Genomic DNA, 20,659 nt, shown 5'->3' with positions numbered 1-20,659 from the left:
TGTATGAACATGTACACCAATTATGGGAGTTCACGGTTGTAAACATAGAGTTTACGGCCATAAAATTCCCCAACCTCAAACCATATTTATTTTGTGATGCTTAGGACAATCATATGTGATTCTAACTAATTTTCCAAGCCTTGGTATGAATTTACGGTACCATTTGACACACAATTAGGAGTTTACGGCCCTGGAGCATATGCTATGGCCGTAAACTCTCAAATGAGGGGTGTTTGACATGTTTAAGGTCCCCAAACTATTTTTAGATGATTGTAGGATTTATTCCAAGGCTTTTGGTGAAGTTACAAGGCATTCTAACATGTTTAAATGGGTTTACTCCCCATGTTTTAGGGGTTTACGGTCAAGCACATTCCTTGGCCGTAAACTCTTATTTGTCCCTCAAAATCCATGTCTAGTGTGTTCTAAGTCCGGGTTTGTAAACCTTAAGGTCATATCTAAGTCCCAATGTTGGTTTGAAAGGGTTAAAGTGCTTAAAACCCCATTTTTATGTGTTTACGGCCCAAGCATGCTCCTTGGCCATAAACACATGTTCCAGGTCCAAAATCATAATTTAAGCACGGATATGAAGGCCTAAGAGGTTATACAACAAGCTAGGGATGTTACCTCTAAGATTTGGAGCCTTAAATCAATGTTTTGGACCTTGAATCTTTGGTTGAGGAGAGAGGTTAGAGAGAGAGTAGTGAGATGAAGCAAAAGCTTCAAATGGAAGCTTGGGTCACTTTATATAGTGCTCAGGATTTGGACACGGTGGAATTCTACCTGATACCAGCATTATATGGTGCTTTTGATCGCACCCGATTGAGTTACCGTAACCCGATATGGTCGATTCTAAAATGTTTCCAATTATCAATATAAAGTGCTAATGTGAGTTCTAAACATGTTTAGACACTCATTAAGTCATAATAGAAGTCCCACAATTATGACCTAATTAAATGACGAAATCGGAAACGGAATTGGAAACGGCGTTTGGGTTATCGAAATGAGTTATGAAAAGGGTTACAAGCAATGATACAAATTTTCGGGTTGTTACAATATCATCAATTCAGGGTCAGAGAGGAGGACGTGGAGAAGACCGCGTTCCGAACTCGTTATGGACATTATGAGTTCATGGTGATGCCGTTTGGGCTCACCAACGCGCCAACGGTGTTCATGGACCTGATGAATCGGGTCTGTAGACCGATGCTTGATTGCTCGGTCATAGTGTTTATAGATGATATCTTATTGTATTCCAGACCCGAGAGCGACATGAGGAACATCTGCAAGAGTTTTTTGGAGTTCTGAGATGGGAACGACTGTACGCTAAGTTCTCGAAGTGTGAGTTTTGGTTACGGGAGGACCAATTCCTCGGACATCTCGTTAACCAGGAGGGGATTTTGGTCGATTTGGCCAAAATCGAGGCGGTTATACAGTGGGAGGTTCCAAAATCTCCCTTAGATATTAGGAGCTTTCTGGGGTTGCTAGGGTACTACCGGAGGTTCTTACAAGACTTCTCCAAGATTGCAGTGCCACTCACTCATCTGACAAGGAAGGGAGTGGATTTCCGATAGGATCCCGAGCAATCGAGGGCGTTTGAGACCCTCCGTCAGCAATTGTGCGAGGCTCCAATATTGACACTCCCGGAGGGAGTCGAGGATTTTGTGGTGTTCTGTGATGCATCCATCACACCTTTAGGGGCGGTCCTCATGCAGAGAGGACGAGTGATAGCCTACGCATCGCGACAACTGAAGCCGCATGAGACGAGATACCCTACGCATGACTTGGAACTGAGGGCGGTGGTGTTCGCCCTCAAGATATGGAGACACTACCTCTATGGGGTCCATTGTACCATTTACACGGGTCACAAGAGCTTGAGACATATCATGGATCAGCCGAACCTGAACATGACACAACGCAGGTGGCTGGACGTAGTCAAGGACTACGATTGCGAGATCCTTTACCATCCCGGTAAAGCAAATGCAGTGGCGGACGCTTTGAGCCGCAAGTCAGCGGGGTCTTCCACCCCAGCGGTATGTATGAGAATAACATTGGATTCTCCGCTGGTGAGTTTAATCATAGATGACCAGGTTGAGGGAATCCGTCCAAAAAATTGGAAGCTGGAGAGGATCAACGACGAGAACACCCAGTTTGTGCAGGATAGTCGGGGACTATTAACCCCATGCGGTCGGCTTTGGGTTCTGATGACGGGTGGGGTTAGGTAGACGGTTATGGAGGAGGCTCGTAAGTCTCATTTCTCTATTCACCGGGGGGCCACCAAAATGTATCGAGACTTGAGGTTGAGCTATTGGTGGCCGTTCATGAAGCGGGAAATAGCTTGGTACGTAGAGACGTGCTTGACCTGTAGGATGGTCAAGGCCGAGCATCAGAGGCCGCATGGAAAGCTGCAATCGCTAGAGAATCCCATGTGGAAATGGGAACAAATCACGATGGATTTTATTACCAAATTGCCGAAGACGACAAAGGGGTTTGATGCTATATGGGTCATCGTGGATCGATTGACCAAGAGCGCCCATTTCTTGGCTATACGAGAGGGCTCATCGGCCGAGAAATTGGCCGAATTGTATGTTCGGAAGATCGTGTCTCGCCATGGGGTTCCTATCTCCATTGTCTCTGATCGGGATGTCAGGTTTACCTCCCGCTTTTGGCAAAAGTTTCACGAGGAGCTGGGCACGCAGTTGCACTTCAGCACAACATTCCACCCGCAGACCGATGGCCATAGCGAGCGGACTATCCAGAACCTCGAGGACATATTGAGGGCATGTGTCATTGATTCTGGTGGGAGCTGGGACTCTCACCTAAAGCTTGTGGAGTTCACCTACAACAACAACTATCATTCTAGCCGTAGCGCCCTGCCATTCGAGTTGTTGTACGGGCAAAGATGTCGCACCCTGGTCTGTTGGGGCGAAGTAGGACACAGGGTGATGGGTAGTACGGAGGTAGTCTTGCAGACTACCGAAAAGATCCAGCAGGTTAGACAGTGTTTGCAGACTGCTCAGAGTCGATATAAGAGCCACGCCGACAAATGTCGATCCGAGTTGGAATTTCAGGTGGGGGACATGGTACTCCTGAAGGTCTCGCCCTGGAAGGGCGTGATCTGCTTCAGGAAGAGGGAAAAATTGGGTCCCCGATATATCGGGCCATTTAGGATCATTGCTAGGGTTGGCAAGGTGGCTAACATGCTAGATCTACCGGAGGAGCTTAGTCAGATACACAACACTTTCCACATTTCACAGCTGCGAAAGTGCATCATGGATCAGGAGGCGGTGGTGTCGTTAGATGATATTCAGGTCGACGAGTGCCTGAATTATGTGGAGAGGCCCGTGGCTGTACTGGAGAGAAAGATGAAGATACTAAGGAACAAGGAAATACCTTTGGTGAAGGTACAATGGGAGCACCGAAAGGGGTCCGAATGGACATGGGAGGTAGAGGCAGAGATGCGGGAGCATTATCCGAGACTTTTCACTGTAGCAGACTTCGAGGATGATGTCTAGTTCAAGTGGGGGAGAATTGTAGCGCCTCGATTCTTGGTATGGATTTAAATAAAGAATAATTGGCCTTATGTCCTACTCGACGAGTTGGTTGCCCTACTCGGTGAGTCCACAAAGGGACTCGGTGAGTAGGAGCTGGCAGATGAAACCCTAAATTCTGGGGGATTTTGCACCCTATTTAAAGGATCATTGGCCTCCACCAGCCTCCCTTTACTGCTTCTTGTCCATCTCAAACCCTAAATTGTGTGTGTGTGTTCCTTGGTGTGTTCAAGCTTGGAGGAGTAAACTTGTAGAAGGAAGCACTATAGGTAGCAAAGAAAATCAAGGCCAAGAACTCGTGGGAAGCTAAGGGATTTCCTCAGTTATCACTCTCTGGAAGGTATTAGGTTGTTCCTTAAGCTCGTTTCTCTTTTAACATCTCTTGGATGGGTGTTATGAAGGGCTCTCCATGTTTAAGCTAAGATCTAAAGTTGTAACTTCAGATATGGACTTCCCTTGACCTCTAGATTCATAAAGTTCCCAGCTTGTACAAGGATGAGACTCTCCCAAGGTGTAAAGCTCCATTAAGAGCTTAGATTGATCATTTAGGGCCTTTAGAGCCATGCATGTGCGTAAAGTTTGCAACTTTACGTGATAAACATGCCTTAGGAGCTTGGTTCTGTAATTTGGGACCTTGCCATGACTTAAAAAGCATCTGCATGGATTAAGAACTACTAGGACTTAGCGAGTTGAATGAGAAACTCGGCAAGTCCGTTGAAGATGGCCATCAACTCAGCGAGTTGGATGAACAACTCAGCGAGTTCGTTGAAGATTGCCTTGAACTCGGCGAGTTGTGAAAAGACTCGACGAGTTGGCTAGGGTTTCTTCCAAATCTTTGCCACGTATGAACTCAACAAGTTAAAAAGGGGAAACTCGACGAGCAAATCAAGGATTTCACGACTTCTTGAATTCAGGAAGGACTCGACGAGTCGGTGATCTGCACTCGACGAGTCGAGTCAACATAGACTGTTGACTCTGACTGTGGACTTTGACTTGGACCAAGGGTTGTCCAGTTGAATTCTGTTGGTGTCTTGTAATTGGGAGATTCATGAAAAAGGTTATATGGTACCTATAGGTGGTGGAGTTCGTGTTGGACCTGGGAGTTGAGCTTTCTTATTTCCGACGATAGTTGCGAGGTGAGTTATCCTCACTATACTAAGGGGTCTAAGGCACCAGGGTCGGCCCATTGGATATGATATCCTAGTAGTTGTATTATGGTGAGTATGAGTTAGTTATGCATGATAGTTGGATACGCTAGAGGGTAGGTCTGTAGGACTACCTGCACTACTGATTGATTGTCTGTATGTGCTTTATCTGTTACATGTTGATATGTTATGTAGGATGGGTTGATTTTGTACTGCTCTGTGCGGTAGCCAACAAACCCTTGAGTATTCCAAATATGAGATGAGGGCCCGATAGGCATTCCAGACTCATACTGAGGACTTGGGAGCATTCTAGATACGAGCTGAGGGCCCGGTAGTCATTCCAGACTCATACTGAGGGCTCGGTGGCAATCCATATGTGAGCTGAGGCCCCGGTAGGCATTCCAGACTCACACTGTGGGCCCATGGGTATTCCAGTCTGTAAAGCTGTGGACCCGTTATGTGTTGTTCTACTCAGTTTGTTATGATATGTTATGGTGTGACATGGTTATGTGGATTGTATGTGTATCGGTATTTTGGGGGTAACTTACTAAGCTCTCGGGCTTACAGTTTCGGTTTATTGTTTCAGGTACATTAGGGGATCGCGGCAAGGCGTAGGCATGATCGTACAACTCCTCCTATTATGTCAAGTTTCTGGGAAAACTCTGATATAAATGTATTTTGAAAACAAAGTGTAATGTTTTGATGAATTCGACATGTTTTGAAAGTTTAAATTTGGCTTAAATTTTTGGGTGTTATACTTTTATTTTAAAAACTTTGCGGTAAAACTGTCCTTACAGTGCAAAAGCACATGAAAAATTTGTTGTTATCTATTCCTAAGCAATATATCATAACTCCTAACAAGTAGCTCAAGAATCCGATCTTCAGACTATGTGATAGAAATCCATCTACGTGATCAGATTCAGCATACTCTTTCTTTAAGTTTCTTCACTTTTCTTTGATTCTTACAACATCAACATGTGACCCAGTCACATCATGTTACAAGAATTTCAGAATAGAAACTTAACAGAGTTAAATAGTGGACTTTACCTGAAGTAGATTCAAACTTATTGACTTTACCAGCCTTATGATCTTTCAGGTAAATTTGGCATCTTCGCAACCAATGTCGCTTACCATGTACCATTCTCAATGTCCATGGAAGTTTGGGAAGTTGATCTTCTAATCAAATTTGCTTTACCAAAGCTCCACATCATTGCTGATTCAGCAGTACTAAGCAAATAGGTAAGATCATTAAGGGTCATGTGATAGTCTATTTCATAGTAGTCCGAAAGGTAACTCACTATGTGACTTAGAAAGTGAATGAACATCCAACTTTCTTAAATACTTTGACACCCAACTCTCCCGGCTTGTCAATATGTGACTTCATCTCCAAGATGTGAGCACACATAGACCTTGCCTGCCATAAGGGCTTGAGTGACGTTGAACTTGTGGGTTATGGAGAATAATTGGAGGAGGTGGAGGAAGTGAAGTTCCAAGAGATTTGGGAAGATCAGAGATGTCTGAACTAGACATCTTTTGGGAGATATTCAAGATAGTTGATTTAAAGTCCTTAATATAACACCTAATATGAAATATTAAGGCTAGGACCCAACAAACTATTTTATAACTTGGGAGAGGGATGTCGTAATCCAAGCTATATAATATTTGAAGGTAGGTGAATGACGATTCACAAATTTCCACCATGAAAAAACAAAATAAATTTATTAGGTTTTTCAATTGGATTTCAAACTCCTAGATCTTTTCAGATTCATTGAACTGTTCAATGGCATGTTTCAATCTCGAGTGTGCCCTTCAGGTTTTGTGATTGGGATGCCGAGGATCACAAAACAAGGTGTGAAGTAACCATGCAAATATACATGGTACCCTTAATATTTACCCCTTAATCAATGTCCCGGTTAACCACACACGCTCCACCGATACTATGAAAAATATTAAGTTACCCTTTGCCTACCTTGTTAAGTCCAGGTTAGTGTGTCGGTTAACTATACACGCTCCACTAACGGCTTAAACAAAGTGCCAAGTGTAACTTCATGGCTTAGCACCTTATTCATATTTTTCCTAAGTAACTAAGATTGGAAATTTATAAATGTTTAGTTATTAGTATTTATCATTAATACTTTTAATGAAGGGAGAATTCTAGTCCTTCTCCTACTTGTTCGGCGAACGACCCTCCACCGGTCAAGGAAGCGGTGGGTGAGAGTGGACACCCATTAAACTGCCATTTTATAGGCAGTAACCTTATACTTCCTTATAGACCGACTTCGTGAATAAGGCCTAGTAACGGTAAGACTAACTTTTATCTTTATATATATATATATATATATATATATATATATATATATATATATATATATATATATATATATATATATACTATTAACTTATAATATTATAAAGTATAAGGGTTGAATTTTAACTTTTAAAATTCTAAGGGCTTAACTTGGAATTAAAGTATTCATAAGTGAAAACTTTTCAAATTCCAAAACTTGAGGGAATGTTTTGAAACTATTCAAAACTATTCAATTCCATAACTTATGTGTTTAAAATAGTTTTAATACAAAAACTCTTCAAGTTCCATAACTTGAGGACAAGTTATGGAAGACTTTAAACCATTAAAGAAAGTGACTCTTTCTTATTCGTAACTTATGGATTTAATTAAGGTTACACATTTTTTTATTATTATTTAATGAAGAGACTCTTGAACCTCCATAACTTGAGGACAAGTTATGGAGTTATAAAACCATTTAATGAGGCCAAGACTCTTAATTTTGTAACCTATGACAACTTTTATGAGTTTTTAAGAAACTTAAATGTGACTTTTCATGTAACTTGAGGGCAAGTTACAAAAACACATTTTAGAATCAACTTTTAGATTAAAATGGATTGAAAACATATTATCACATAATTTTCTATTAATCTAAATCAACTCATAAGATCAAGATAATTCAAAAAAAAAAAAAAAAAAAAAAAAAAAAAAAAAAAAAAAAACTTTTGGATTCCATAACTTATGGAGTTTAATGTTTGTTTAATGATTCCATAACTTAAGAACAAGTTATCGAATTCTTTAAAAAATTAACACCAATTTTTGTAACTCCATAAAAAAACTTTGAATCAATTTTTTTTAAACATTTTCATATCTATAACTTATGGAGGTTTCTAAAAACTCTTTAGATCAAACCTGTAAAAATAATAAAATAATCATATCATTTTATCTTTTACTAAATTTTACCTAATTTAACTCATATAGCAAATGATTCAAATTTTACAAATAATTAGTTTTTTACAAAAACAAGTAGTTATCTTAAAATTTGACAAACATCAAATTTTTTTCCCAACTTTGAAAATAAAATATTTGCATCAATATAACATAAACCAACCCATGGCTCTAATACCACTGTTGGGTTTTAAGCATTCTAACACTCCTATGGTGTACATGCAACCCTAAATACCTTGGATCTATGTTTTCTCTAATATACATGCAATGATGCAAATACTAATATTCCAAGGTATTACCCTATCTAGCATACAATCATAGATACTTAGGTAATAATATAGATAGAATACATACCTCTTGTAGTGTGGCTTGAATCCATGGGGCTTGAGTGTCTAGTACCTCACATGTGACACCTCAAATGGCTCACACATCATCAAATTATCTTGGAATAACTTAGAGAGAAATCCACACTCCATGAAATCGGCTAGCCCTTCTTTTTCACATGCTAGTGGCCGATTTTGGTGAATAATATGATGCATATATAGTGTGTTACAATTAGGGTTACACCATGTAAACCCTAATTGTCATGACCTTTCATTTCCGTGAACCATGGGTTATATAACCTCCATGGAGCATCCTATGGGTTTAACCCAACTTGATTATCCATGGAGCTTTGGCCCACTATATAAGTTATGGATGATTTACACAATCAACCCATATATTTAATTAGGCTTCTTTTGATCACATAATTAATTCTAAATTAATTCTTGATCAATACTAATTAAATATTATTATTCTCATTATTGATATATTAGAAATTATGCAACGCAAACGCAAACTCATGCTCTCCCCCAGGAGATTTTGGCTACAAATTGGGCCATGGCAGTGAAGACATGCCCCAAAACAGCGGTTCACATTTATGTTATAGTATATTCGTATATGTAATGTATGTACTAGTGTAGTGAATGTATTGTTTCTCATCATAGTATCGTTATATAGTTTCTCATAATAGTAGCGTTGTATAGTTTCTCATCATAGTATTATTGTATAGTTTCTCATCATAGTATAGTTGTATCGTTTCTAATAATAGTATAGTTGTATAGTTTCTCATCATAGTATAGTTGTATAGTTTCTCATAATAGTAAGTATTGGCTCATGAAGGAACCAACTCTTTGTATGCTTCATTAAACTAGAAGTAATGAGTAGTATATCCTAACTATACCTATTATAGTTACTAGTAGAATCGTTTGTATAACTGAATGTATTCAAATGAGATAAAAGTCTTTATATCTATACATATAGACATAATATATAACTAAGGATCCAACAACACTCAGACAAACAACAAGGTACTCTAAGTCCAAAGCCAAACAAGGAACATCAAATAAAGTGAGTTGGTAGCCCTAAGTCCTTCAATCCTTACTTATATAACTATATATGTAATAGACATGGTGTTAAGAATATATAAGTTTGAAAGCCGTAATAGAAAAGGTTTGATACATAAAAGTGAGTTTAGTAAAGAGTTTAACATGTAAAAGAGTTTGATAAGCAGTTTGAAGTCATTTGTTTAGTAAAACAGTTTGAAAGTATAGTAAATCCATATGTTTGATCGTTATTAATCACATGAGATTGATATAATAACTATGATATTCAACTTGTATCTCCCCTCCCCATAAAAGCATTTAAAATCATTTAAAAGGTTGATTAAGAGGTATGTACTCACCTGTAGTGAGTGATGCGACTGTAAGATCGGTTTAGGAAGTTGAGTGTCAATTGTGGACTTGAGAACAAACGAATCCTATTAACCATATAACGACATATATATATATATATATATATATATATATATATATATATATATATATATATATATATATATGTATACAATTAATACTTGTAACAACTAATTATTGAATTGGGACCACCTTAGGGACTAGTAAACACTTATATTGAAGTGTTAAAACCATATATGATTGTATATAATGGATATATGGCCATACAAGGGAGTGTATGCTCAAAATACACCATATTTGTATGTGTGCGGCCAGGGTGTGTGTGCGGCCAGGGTGTGTGTGCGGCCGCACACTCCCCATGAAGTGTGCCAAAATGGATTTTGAGGCCTTAAGACTCATCTAGGAAGGTTTCTTACTTCATGCTCTAGCCATGCATGGAGTTTATTGCCATTTTAAGGCCTTAAAAGGGTGTGTATCGTTGCATAATGTGTGTGCGGCCATACACATGGTGTGTGCGGCCGTACACACCTGAAGATCATGAGAAATGGCATTTTTCAGGTATATCTTCAAGTTTTTTTGGCATATAACAATGTATAACAAGCATATACATGTTATAGAGGCTTGAAAAGGGTGATTAGGGTCCAAAACATAGTGTGTTCTTGGTGTTTTTGTAGATCTAACACTAAAAGGTGTTTTCATGGATCAAAGTAGAGGGAAGGCTAGTTAAGGTCATGTATTAACTAATCAAAAGGAAGAGTTACTTACTTTTATGAAGATCAAGGTGAACATTTGGATGACACTTTAGAGAAAAATGTGTTGCAACTTTGAAGGAGTGTAAAAAGTGTTCAAAAATGACTAAGGGTCATATATATAGGTGGGAGTGTGTGGCTGGGATGTGCGGCTGCACACACCTGTGTGTGGCCGTACACTCAAGTATGTGGCCGCACACTCCATGTGTTGGAGTGTTTGGCCCGAGTTGGCTTGATATGCATTGTGTTATCCCATTTCTAGGCTCCTACCTTGATTGTACTAGGTTTATAACACTGAAATAGACCCTAAATAGTGTTAAAAGATAGCAAATCGAGTCTAACTTTGATTGAATTGATCTATTGAATAGATAGAAATTTCGTGTTGTCACAACCAATGCCGATATAAGTCAAGTATGCCATACATGTGGTGAAATGGGACATTTCAAGAGAGATTGTCCAATAAAGAGAAATGACGGAGGAGAGGGAGGAGCTTAACAACAAGACATGAAGAAGCAACAAGGAACACTACTGGGATTTTCGGTACATTTCCAAACAAGAATATTTAAATGCCGAATTTTCACTAGAACTGGTGCCAATTAAATCATAATGATAAATTACTCCCTCATCTGAACAAATCACATTATTCATATAAAATTAAGGATCCTTGCAAGTGAGCTATGATGGTTTAGTGTATACATTAGGGTCATTTATAATTAAGATTTTAAGGCTTAGAGTGCGTGATTTCACCTTATCTCCTGTTCCTTGTGTGGTTGTGGATTTAGGGCAGAGTCACTCATTCGAATGTCATCCCAATCTTAATTATACATGACTTGTATACACCAAGTGATTATAGAGGGACCTGGTAGGGGTTATATTATGAAATTTCATCATTTTCAATTATCAGGGCACTTATACTGCTAGTACTCGCTAAATGTAGTGCAAATATTTGCAATAATGAAAACAAGGATAAAACAGAAAGCATTAAAGACATATACATAGAATACACCATCGTTCTTAACAATCATTCCTTCCAAATCGACTTAACACCTGTTACCATAAGAAGTCCCGACGTCGTCATTCGGCATGGATTGGCTTGGTCCTCACCATACCAATTTCCTGTGCTATGAAAAGACCCTTCACCTTAACCAACCGACTAACAAAACTCTTTTAATATATAACGAAAAACTCGACACAAACCTCCGAATCATCGCTCGCTCAGAAGCACTCATGCGAGGAGTACCATACCTTCTGTAACCTTCCCGAAGTATTTCCAGTAGATTGTTTGGGAATGCCACTCGTACAGCAAGTGAAGTTCAAGCACAGAGGCTAGGGACAAATACACTTAACCAATCACTACTAAGTATATACGTAAGGTTGTATATGACTTGTATAAATGACGCGATGATGGATGAACCAGGTATGAATCCAACCACGAACTTCAAGACGAAGCTACCCAATACTACAAATGGACATGCTACCATTCGGATGAACGTAGACAAGTAAACCAAACCCACACACTTCCTACCGATCAAAGCAACATATGAGATAGAAAATATGAAGTACAAAAGCGGATAAGAATGCATCACAAGGAGATTGTGAGACTACACGAACTCTTTGAAAAAAAAACTGCAACTACCATAAGAACTCAGTAACATACACCCCATCTCCCACACCCAATCTTAAACAATATCCAGTGGGCGAGTCTATACTAATTACACTCGATAAAGTTGAGGTAAATAAGAGCCTGCACTTCGTAAAAGAACCAATAATGGAACATAGACAGAGAGAATCAAGAGAGTGAAACAAAGCCGCACACCAATAGTGAAAGTCCACTGGAATCCCAAGCAAAGATCTGAACGAGAAGATCAAATGAAACAAAAGTACCCACAAATCTTTTCCCCAACCTTGAAGTCCCACTTAAAGTTCAAGTTTTGGTACGGAATTTCCTCTAACGGGGGGATGATGTGACAATCTGAAAATTCCTAGAGAAAACTAGATCTAAACTTCATCCATGTATCTGTAGATTTACATTGTAACCTTGTTACAATAGAAGATAGAAAGCCAAGAGAGAATGCTTTAACAAGTTCATATGTATATACACTTTTGAAAGCCAAGTTGTAATGAACCTTTGAAAGACAAATGAAGTCAACAAGCCATAAAGGACTCAAAGAAGTCATCACAAGTTCAAGTAATATGTCTATGAGTATGCTATAGTATAATACTTAAGGAATTCAAGTTTTAGAACCTTGGAACACACTTGAACCAAATATAATTACTTTAAAGATGTTAGGGCCGAAAACTACTTCATGGACTCACATTGGACTGAAAACACAATACCTATAGTCCATTAAGGCCGAAAATCCAAACATATGTCCATTAGGACCAAAATCACTCTTTTGTGAGTGATTTAGGATGATTTCTTTCATGGTGGACAACAAACATATCCTTTTGGCCGCAAACACCCTTAAAAATCTTGATATCTTATCCTATTTAGCTTCCCAATGTGATATGATACAGTTACCAACGTAAACTTCACATCAACCTCTTATTCTTTCTTCATACTTTAGATACTAAAAGGGATAACAATTCTAAATTCATTCACAGTGAAACAAAATACTCACAGACTCTCTCAAAAACATTTCTTGTTTTCTCTCTGAAGTTCAAGTCCTTCACAAACATCTTCACATGAAGATTATTAATCCATATTACTCCTAAGTATTTTGGTAAGTCTCTTATAGAATTATAGTTTTTTCACAAACATTTTATGATTATTGTCATCTTAATCACATATTATTATGTGTTTAAAACCATTAGGATTATGATATCCTTCCCATATTCTAGCTCGAAGTCACTGTTTCTATCTCGTTATCAAACCACAACTACTTATAAGGTGAGTTCGTACCCCTACACTTTTTATAACCTTTTCTATGTTTTAAGTGGGGGGGGGGGGGGGGGGGGGGGGGACACAAGTAAAACAAGCGAAAACTTGTGTAAATATACAAACCATTATTTATGCTTTCTTATCTTTTATAAGAATTTTACGTAAAATTACTAAATATGAGAAAAAAACGTGATTACCAACTTTATAAATATTTACATGCAAACTATGTTAATACACAACGGTTTTCATTCTCAACTAAACATATAGTTTAAACTATAATTGGTATAGTTTGGGGAAGATTCACATTATTTTACCCTTTCGGGGCAAAGAAACGATTATATAAAAATACGATTATTTTTATATTTTATAAACACAACAAAAAGGGTAACACTTTCAATTCAAAAGCACGTAAACTCATTGGAAAAGGGTGTGAGTCAATGTCTTCGTCGTACCTACCAAGGTATACAAGGAAGTCCTGTATTACAACCTGAGTCTCCTTCCAGTGAGCATAATAATTGTGTATAGATCTATACAGGATTGATGACCCCACACCCTGGCTAATATCTACAGCCAAACCGACATGTTATGGGGTGAAAAATATCAAATAGTGCGACACCTGAAGAACGTCAAGGCAGGTAAATCATTCATTAGCACGGTTATGAAAACTCACATGGGGATAAACGACTATACGTGGAATTTTACGTAAAAACACATCTCTTCAAATGGTTTTCTATACAAATAAAACTAGTTATAACTATTTTAAGTATTGATAATACTTGTACTTTTCGGTCTTGTATCATATTAGACTATAGTTCCGTTTTATGGAAAATGTGAGATTTTATGGGATAAACACTATTACTTGACAAGTAAGCAACTCACAGTTCAGCTTTATGGAAAATATAGGATTTTGCAGGATAAACACAATTACTTTACAAGCAAACAACTCATAATTTAGTTTTATGGAAAAATATAGGATTTTCTAGATAAACCCGCTTATGTTTTTAAGGAACAAAGAACATACTTTTACATACCAAATGCTTATGAACTCACCAACTTAAATGTTGACACTTTTTCAAAACTACTTGCATTCTCAGGAAAGTAGTAGACATGTACACACATAGGGTCTGAGAAGATGAAGCATAGTAAGTTCAAGTCTTTGTTTTGCTATTTACTTATGGAGTCAATCAAGTTGTGATTCAAATACAATGTGAACACTTTATTATTAATACAATGGTTGTTGTTGCTTTGATTAATATTATTCATTCTTATCATATTATACATGACGTCCTCCGTCTCCGAACATTTTCGCTGTTTAGGTTTGGTGGTGTGACAAATAAGCACCCACGATCAACCTGCCTAGTACGCCAAACGTACACCTATGTATTAGGCTTAGCCTTAAAGCCATCAATCTTCTGAAAGCTATAACTTCTTTGTTCTAAGTCCGATTCCGACGATCCTTATATCCACAAAAAGGTAATGAGAAGCTCTACACTATTATCAACTCACTCTTGCCTTAAAACGTTCCGAACTTAAATCCAAATTTCATAAAAGGTCCAAACTACCACTATATGATTATTCCCTTGGTTTCCTAAACGCAAATCAAACTCTCGAATCGCCTAATATACACTATCTCCAACGGAAGGGGTCCAAACCTCTCCTTCCACAAGGACCCAATACTTATGATGACTGGTCCTCGGGTCATGGCCTCGAATTCGGAAACAATTCAAAACAGGGTGTTAGAGTGATGGATGTGGCGATTGTGGTGGTGGGGGTAAAAGGAATGGACGACGATGAATAATTATTTATGATTATAACTGTCTCACGGCGTCGGTATGCTGGAGCGCTAGAGTGGAAAATGAGAAATATGTAGCTTGGTTGAATCTCAAGATCTCTATTTTTTTGAATCCCAATGGAACCTACTTGTGTATGTGTGTCTATATATATATATATATATATATATATATATATATATATATATATATATATATATATATATATATATATATATATATATATATATATAATTGGGTTCAAATGAAAAACAATTATTGTGTATATGTGTGAATAATTTTCCATTTGATTGTGTAAATCAATACACGAGATTATTGTGTAATAGGCCGGAAGGGTATATACGTAAAAATGCTCTCGAGAGATGAAGGAAACTGTTTGGGTGCTTAATTCTCTTTGCAATATTATATATATGAGTTATTCTAGGAATCATCTTATTGAATAATAAACTAAATCGTAATAACATAAATTAAACTTCCATAAGTTTTTTTTTTTTTTTTTTTTTTTTTTTTTTTTTTTTTTTGGAAAGGGATCTTCCTAACGAGGGTTTCTGGGCCAGCTTTCGCACACCGACTAATCTCCCGCTGCAAACATAAAGTTTTGCTTCATGCCCTGGAGTCACTGCAGGCGAACCTCCATGGCCACAAGGGCTGAGTGGTGCCAGAATTTGAACATGGGTCAATAGGTTATCCACCATATCTTCCACATGCCTTACCAAGTCACCACAACCCAAGTGGTTAACTTCCATAAGTTTTACCTATGCTTCCTCGTTATAATCTACCATAATAAATAAAAATGATTTTACCACATGTTCTTTTCTCATAAAATTAGTCACATGTCATTTTGTCATAATTAAGATATATATTTATTTTCCACTTGTCATTACTTTAATTTTCATTTCCAATATATCATTAGTTTAGTTTCCATAAATCAAACCTACCATAATGACTATTAATTTTAAATTTTAAATTTCAAATTCAATTTCAAATAAATTTACGGTTTAAACCTTTATGTTTAACATTTTTTTATAATTAACTTGTTTAATACACTAAACACATAATTTTAATTTATTTATTTTTTGCATGTTTTTTTTCTAATAATTTTCACTTATTTCAGATTCAAATTCAAATAAATTTTCTATTTAATCGTTTCTACTTAACATTTTGTTTTAATCAACCCGTATAATATACGGGTCTCACAACTAGTATCTCATATAGAAGAAGTGTTTCTAGTATTAGGTATCACGAATAAATACATATGTATGATTGCAACTGTTGTGTGTATGTTGCAGTAGTATTAGGTATCATGAATAAATACATACTACAATTCTATTTCTAAAAAATAACAATGAATATGGAACTTCATGTGACATGTTGAGTATATATGTGAATACGGTGTATCTACATAGTCCTATGTGATTATAATTGCGTTGTATAAGTTGCAATAGTATTAGGAATGATGAGTAAATAAAAATATACAATTAGAATATAAAAAATTAAAATAAAAAATGCAATTTGAGGTTACATGTTGAATATATATGAAAGAGAATTGTGTTTCTACTTAATTACGTGTGATTACAACTGTAGTACGTATGTTGCAATAATATTCGGTATGATGAGTACATATGTGCTAAATGTTGATTCTTAAAAGTTACAATGAAAATGTAACTTCATATTACACGTTGAATATATATATATATATATATATATATATATATATATATATATATATATATATATATATATATATATATATATATATATATATATATATATATATAGTGTGTGTGTGCATATTGTGTTTACACATAATCATGTATTATTGATCATATATGTGCATATTGTGTACTTAATAATCCTGAATGATTGCTAATGTATTATGTATGTTGCAATAGAATTATGTATATTAATAAAATACATGTGTGTGTTTTCCATTCTAAAAAAATTAAATAAAATACATACTTCTATTCTAATTCTTAAGAGTTCTAGTTACAATGCAACTGGACTTTACATGTTCAATATGTATGTTAATATTGTAAATTGATATTAATCTTTTTTGTTCTCAAATGTATTAGTATGCTGCAACTGTATTCCATGTTGAATATGTATATTGATATTTAAACTTGAAATATATATATATATATTTATGTTTAAATAATGTTATTAACCTTGAATATTTATTTGGATATTGTAATTTATTTTAATACAACATAATATAGTTAATATATATATATATATATATATATATATATATATATATATATATATATATATATATATATATTATTTATTTATTCATTGTTTTTTTGCAGGAATTATATTTAAAGATGACAAGAAAAGAAAACAACTTCATTCTATGTTAATTATAGACGTTGAGCTGGATATTGCAAAGGAAAGGTTAACAAAGTTGAAAATAGATGATATACTCAACAAACAAACATAGATTTTGATTAAAGACAAGAAAAATATAAACAACATTCAGGCGTATGTTAAATTCCACTCTTTAAGTAAAAAATGTCTCCATTTAATGTAAATGGTACATCGGACCCCATATAACTATTGTCATCAAATCTTGACTGCAAACACTACTGCCCCCAACTTCAGATCAAGAGTAGAATATCATGCCTTGTGTGGCTTCAGCTATAGAGAAACATACACAATCACTCGCCCCTTCTGCATAAGAACCACCCAAAACCAATGATGGATTCATCATAAAATACAACGAAATCCTCAACACCCTCTGAAAGGGTCAATAATGGGGCCTCACATAATCTCTGTTGCAGTGTCTCAAACGCCGTTTGCTACTCAAGGCCCCATCGAAAATCCATGTTCCTCGTCAAATGAGTGAGGGATACAAAAATCTTGGAGAAATTATGGATAAATCTCCGATAATATCCTGCTAAACCCAAGAAACTCCTTATCTATGAGGGAGATTTCAGAACCTCCCACTGCATTACAACCTCAATCTTAGCTGGATCGACCAAAATCCAGTTCTGGTTAACGAGATGCCCCAAGAACTGGATGTCTCATAAAGAAAACTCACACTTTAAGAACTTGGCATACAACTATTCTTGCCTTAACACTCCTAAAGGTTCTTGAAGGTGCTCCTCATGTTGCTCTCTGGTCTTGGAATACACAAAAAAATTTTAAATAAAAATGATAACTGATCGATCAGGCATCGACCTACATGTAGTTCGTATTGATCGAGTAAACAAAAAGAAAGTAGGGTTTGAATTGAATCTAGAACATAAAGAGTAAATATAATCTGGATGGCTCAGTTAAACTTCTGAAAGATACAAGAGGGTTTTAGAGTAAGAACATGAAGTGCCAAAAACTTACTCTACCCCTATTACCTATCCCTATTTATAGGAATGACAGAAGTAAGCAAAAAGTACATAAGGGCTAAATCAAATATGCTTCGACATACAAAAGTGCACTTATGAAATACATATAACGAACACTGTATTACATACTTCGAATCCTATCAAGCTACAATAGACTTCAACACCTTAAAACAACTATTCGAACCCAACATTCTCCCCCTTTGTGAGCAGTGTTGAACTAAGTCATCAAAAATTTTATAGCTTGATGAAATACCTGACGAATCTCAGCATACCGTGTAACATTCTTTCAAATCTATGTTATATCCCCTGGATTATCCTTCTTGCAGTTACTAATCCAAACAAGGAGATTTGTATATCTTTCAACATCTTTAACTCTGAACAAAAACTTGATATTCTTGTTGTTTTTATTCTTGCCAACAAAAATAATACCCAGTGGTTTGACACAAATTTCACCATCTTGAAAATCCTTCAAGATTCCTTGACCTTTCAATAATGATTGTGGCATAATGATTTGTCTTCCCATTGCCAAGGCAAGTTCCACATCAGTTAGGGCATGACAATCATAGTAATTGTCAATGAAAAGCTTGATATGTGCAAACCCACGCATAAAATCTTCTTTGTTGTTCACCCGGAGTTTCGAAACATCAACTCCACTCAAGATCTTTGCAATAGTGATTAGATCATTGAGATTCATCAATGGAAAGTCTTCAACTGTGTAATCACAAGCTACATTATTTGCATGAACCACATGAAAACGAAAATTCTATAAAAGACCTTCGAAAATTTGATCCTTGGCAATACCCATCACTTTTACAATTTTGTCTAAGGACCAAACCTCTTCTTCCTTCTTTCCAAGGACTGCATGAAATCTCAATTTCAACTTCTTATACTCATTTTTATCTTCAAATTTGTCAACCAACTGATACTGACCAGAGATTAACATCATATGATTAACTGGAAAATCCAGTTGATTGAAAGCCGGATTTTCAATCTCATAACTCTTCTTTGGAACCTTCAAAAAATCATGCATTTCTCAAAGTAAAACTATTTTCTTAATGGTTTTGTAGCAATATTGTTTGGTTGGTTCACCCTTCTCAAGACCAAGAGGATCTCCTTGCCTTTGTCTTAGAATACTTTGAATCTGCCTTTGTCTTTCAATTTCCGTTTCCAAGGCAACCTTCTTTCCTTCTTTAGTTAGATTAGTCATGATACCCTTCCCCTTTCCTTGCATTTCTTTCCTTTATGAAGGTGGCTTTGAACTTGAACCCCCAACAAAAGATCCAATAACAATGCTCTTGTTAATTGGCCTCGAAGTAATTGTGGTTGAAATTGTTGATGTTGATGAAGGAAACAAAGTTGGTATCTGTGTGCTTATTATTTTCCCAACAACCTTGCCTTGATCTGAATCCTTTCATGCTCTAACATCCTTTTCCCCCTTGCACCCCTGTTGAAACATGTTGGGCATCTGTTGCCATCAAATTCACAAACTTTAGAAAAGGATCGAAGTCAGCCCTCAGATTGGATTCCAATGAAGAAAACATTTTGGACAAAGATTCTTGAGAAACTAAAGATGAAGGAGAAACATTGAGTTTTGAAATTAACTCCTTTATATTCCCCAATAACTCTTCCACTTTAAGAAAATGCTTGGAATCAAAATCATATTTCAAATCAACTTTGTTGATGAGAGAATTGTAGAACTCAACAATCTTCCTAACAACATCAACAACTATATCAACCTTAGTATGAAGATTGGAATAGTTTTGATCAATGTTAGCAATCTCCTTGGTCATCTCAGAACGAAGTTCTTCGATTTTGAAATTAACATTCTCCTGCACTTTTTTAACTTCTTGAACAAAGAGAAGATGTCGTTCCTTAGCAATGGCTCTCAAATCTTTAACCTCGTGATTAAAAGAATCATATTGTCTCTTCAAATGCTCTTCATTATTTGTATCAATCTAATCCATGAAGGTTTACAATCGATGTTCTTGGGCTTTTAACAAAACATCTTTCTCAGTGCTAGAGACATTATTTCGACTTCCTATATCTACCTGAAGGTGAAGAAAATAATTCAACTTGCGATTCAAAATTTTGAATTGTTTTCTTAACATCAACATGTGATCAAGTATATTCTCCTCCGCAGGATCAAACTTAATATCGCCAAATGAAACTATGTAATCATCATTATCCTGTTCAACCTACGAAGTAGACTTTGTACCATCGGTTGATTGAGAAGGAAATAAAGA

Source organism: Lactuca saligna, chromosome 8, assembly GCF_052625555.1.
Source record: "Lactuca saligna cultivar CGN05327 chromosome 8, ASM5262555v1, whole genome shotgun sequence".
NCBI classification, from domain to species: Eukaryota; Viridiplantae; Streptophyta; class Magnoliopsida; order Asterales; family Asteraceae; genus Lactuca; species Lactuca saligna.
Note: the sequence above shows the minus strand (reverse complement) of the source record.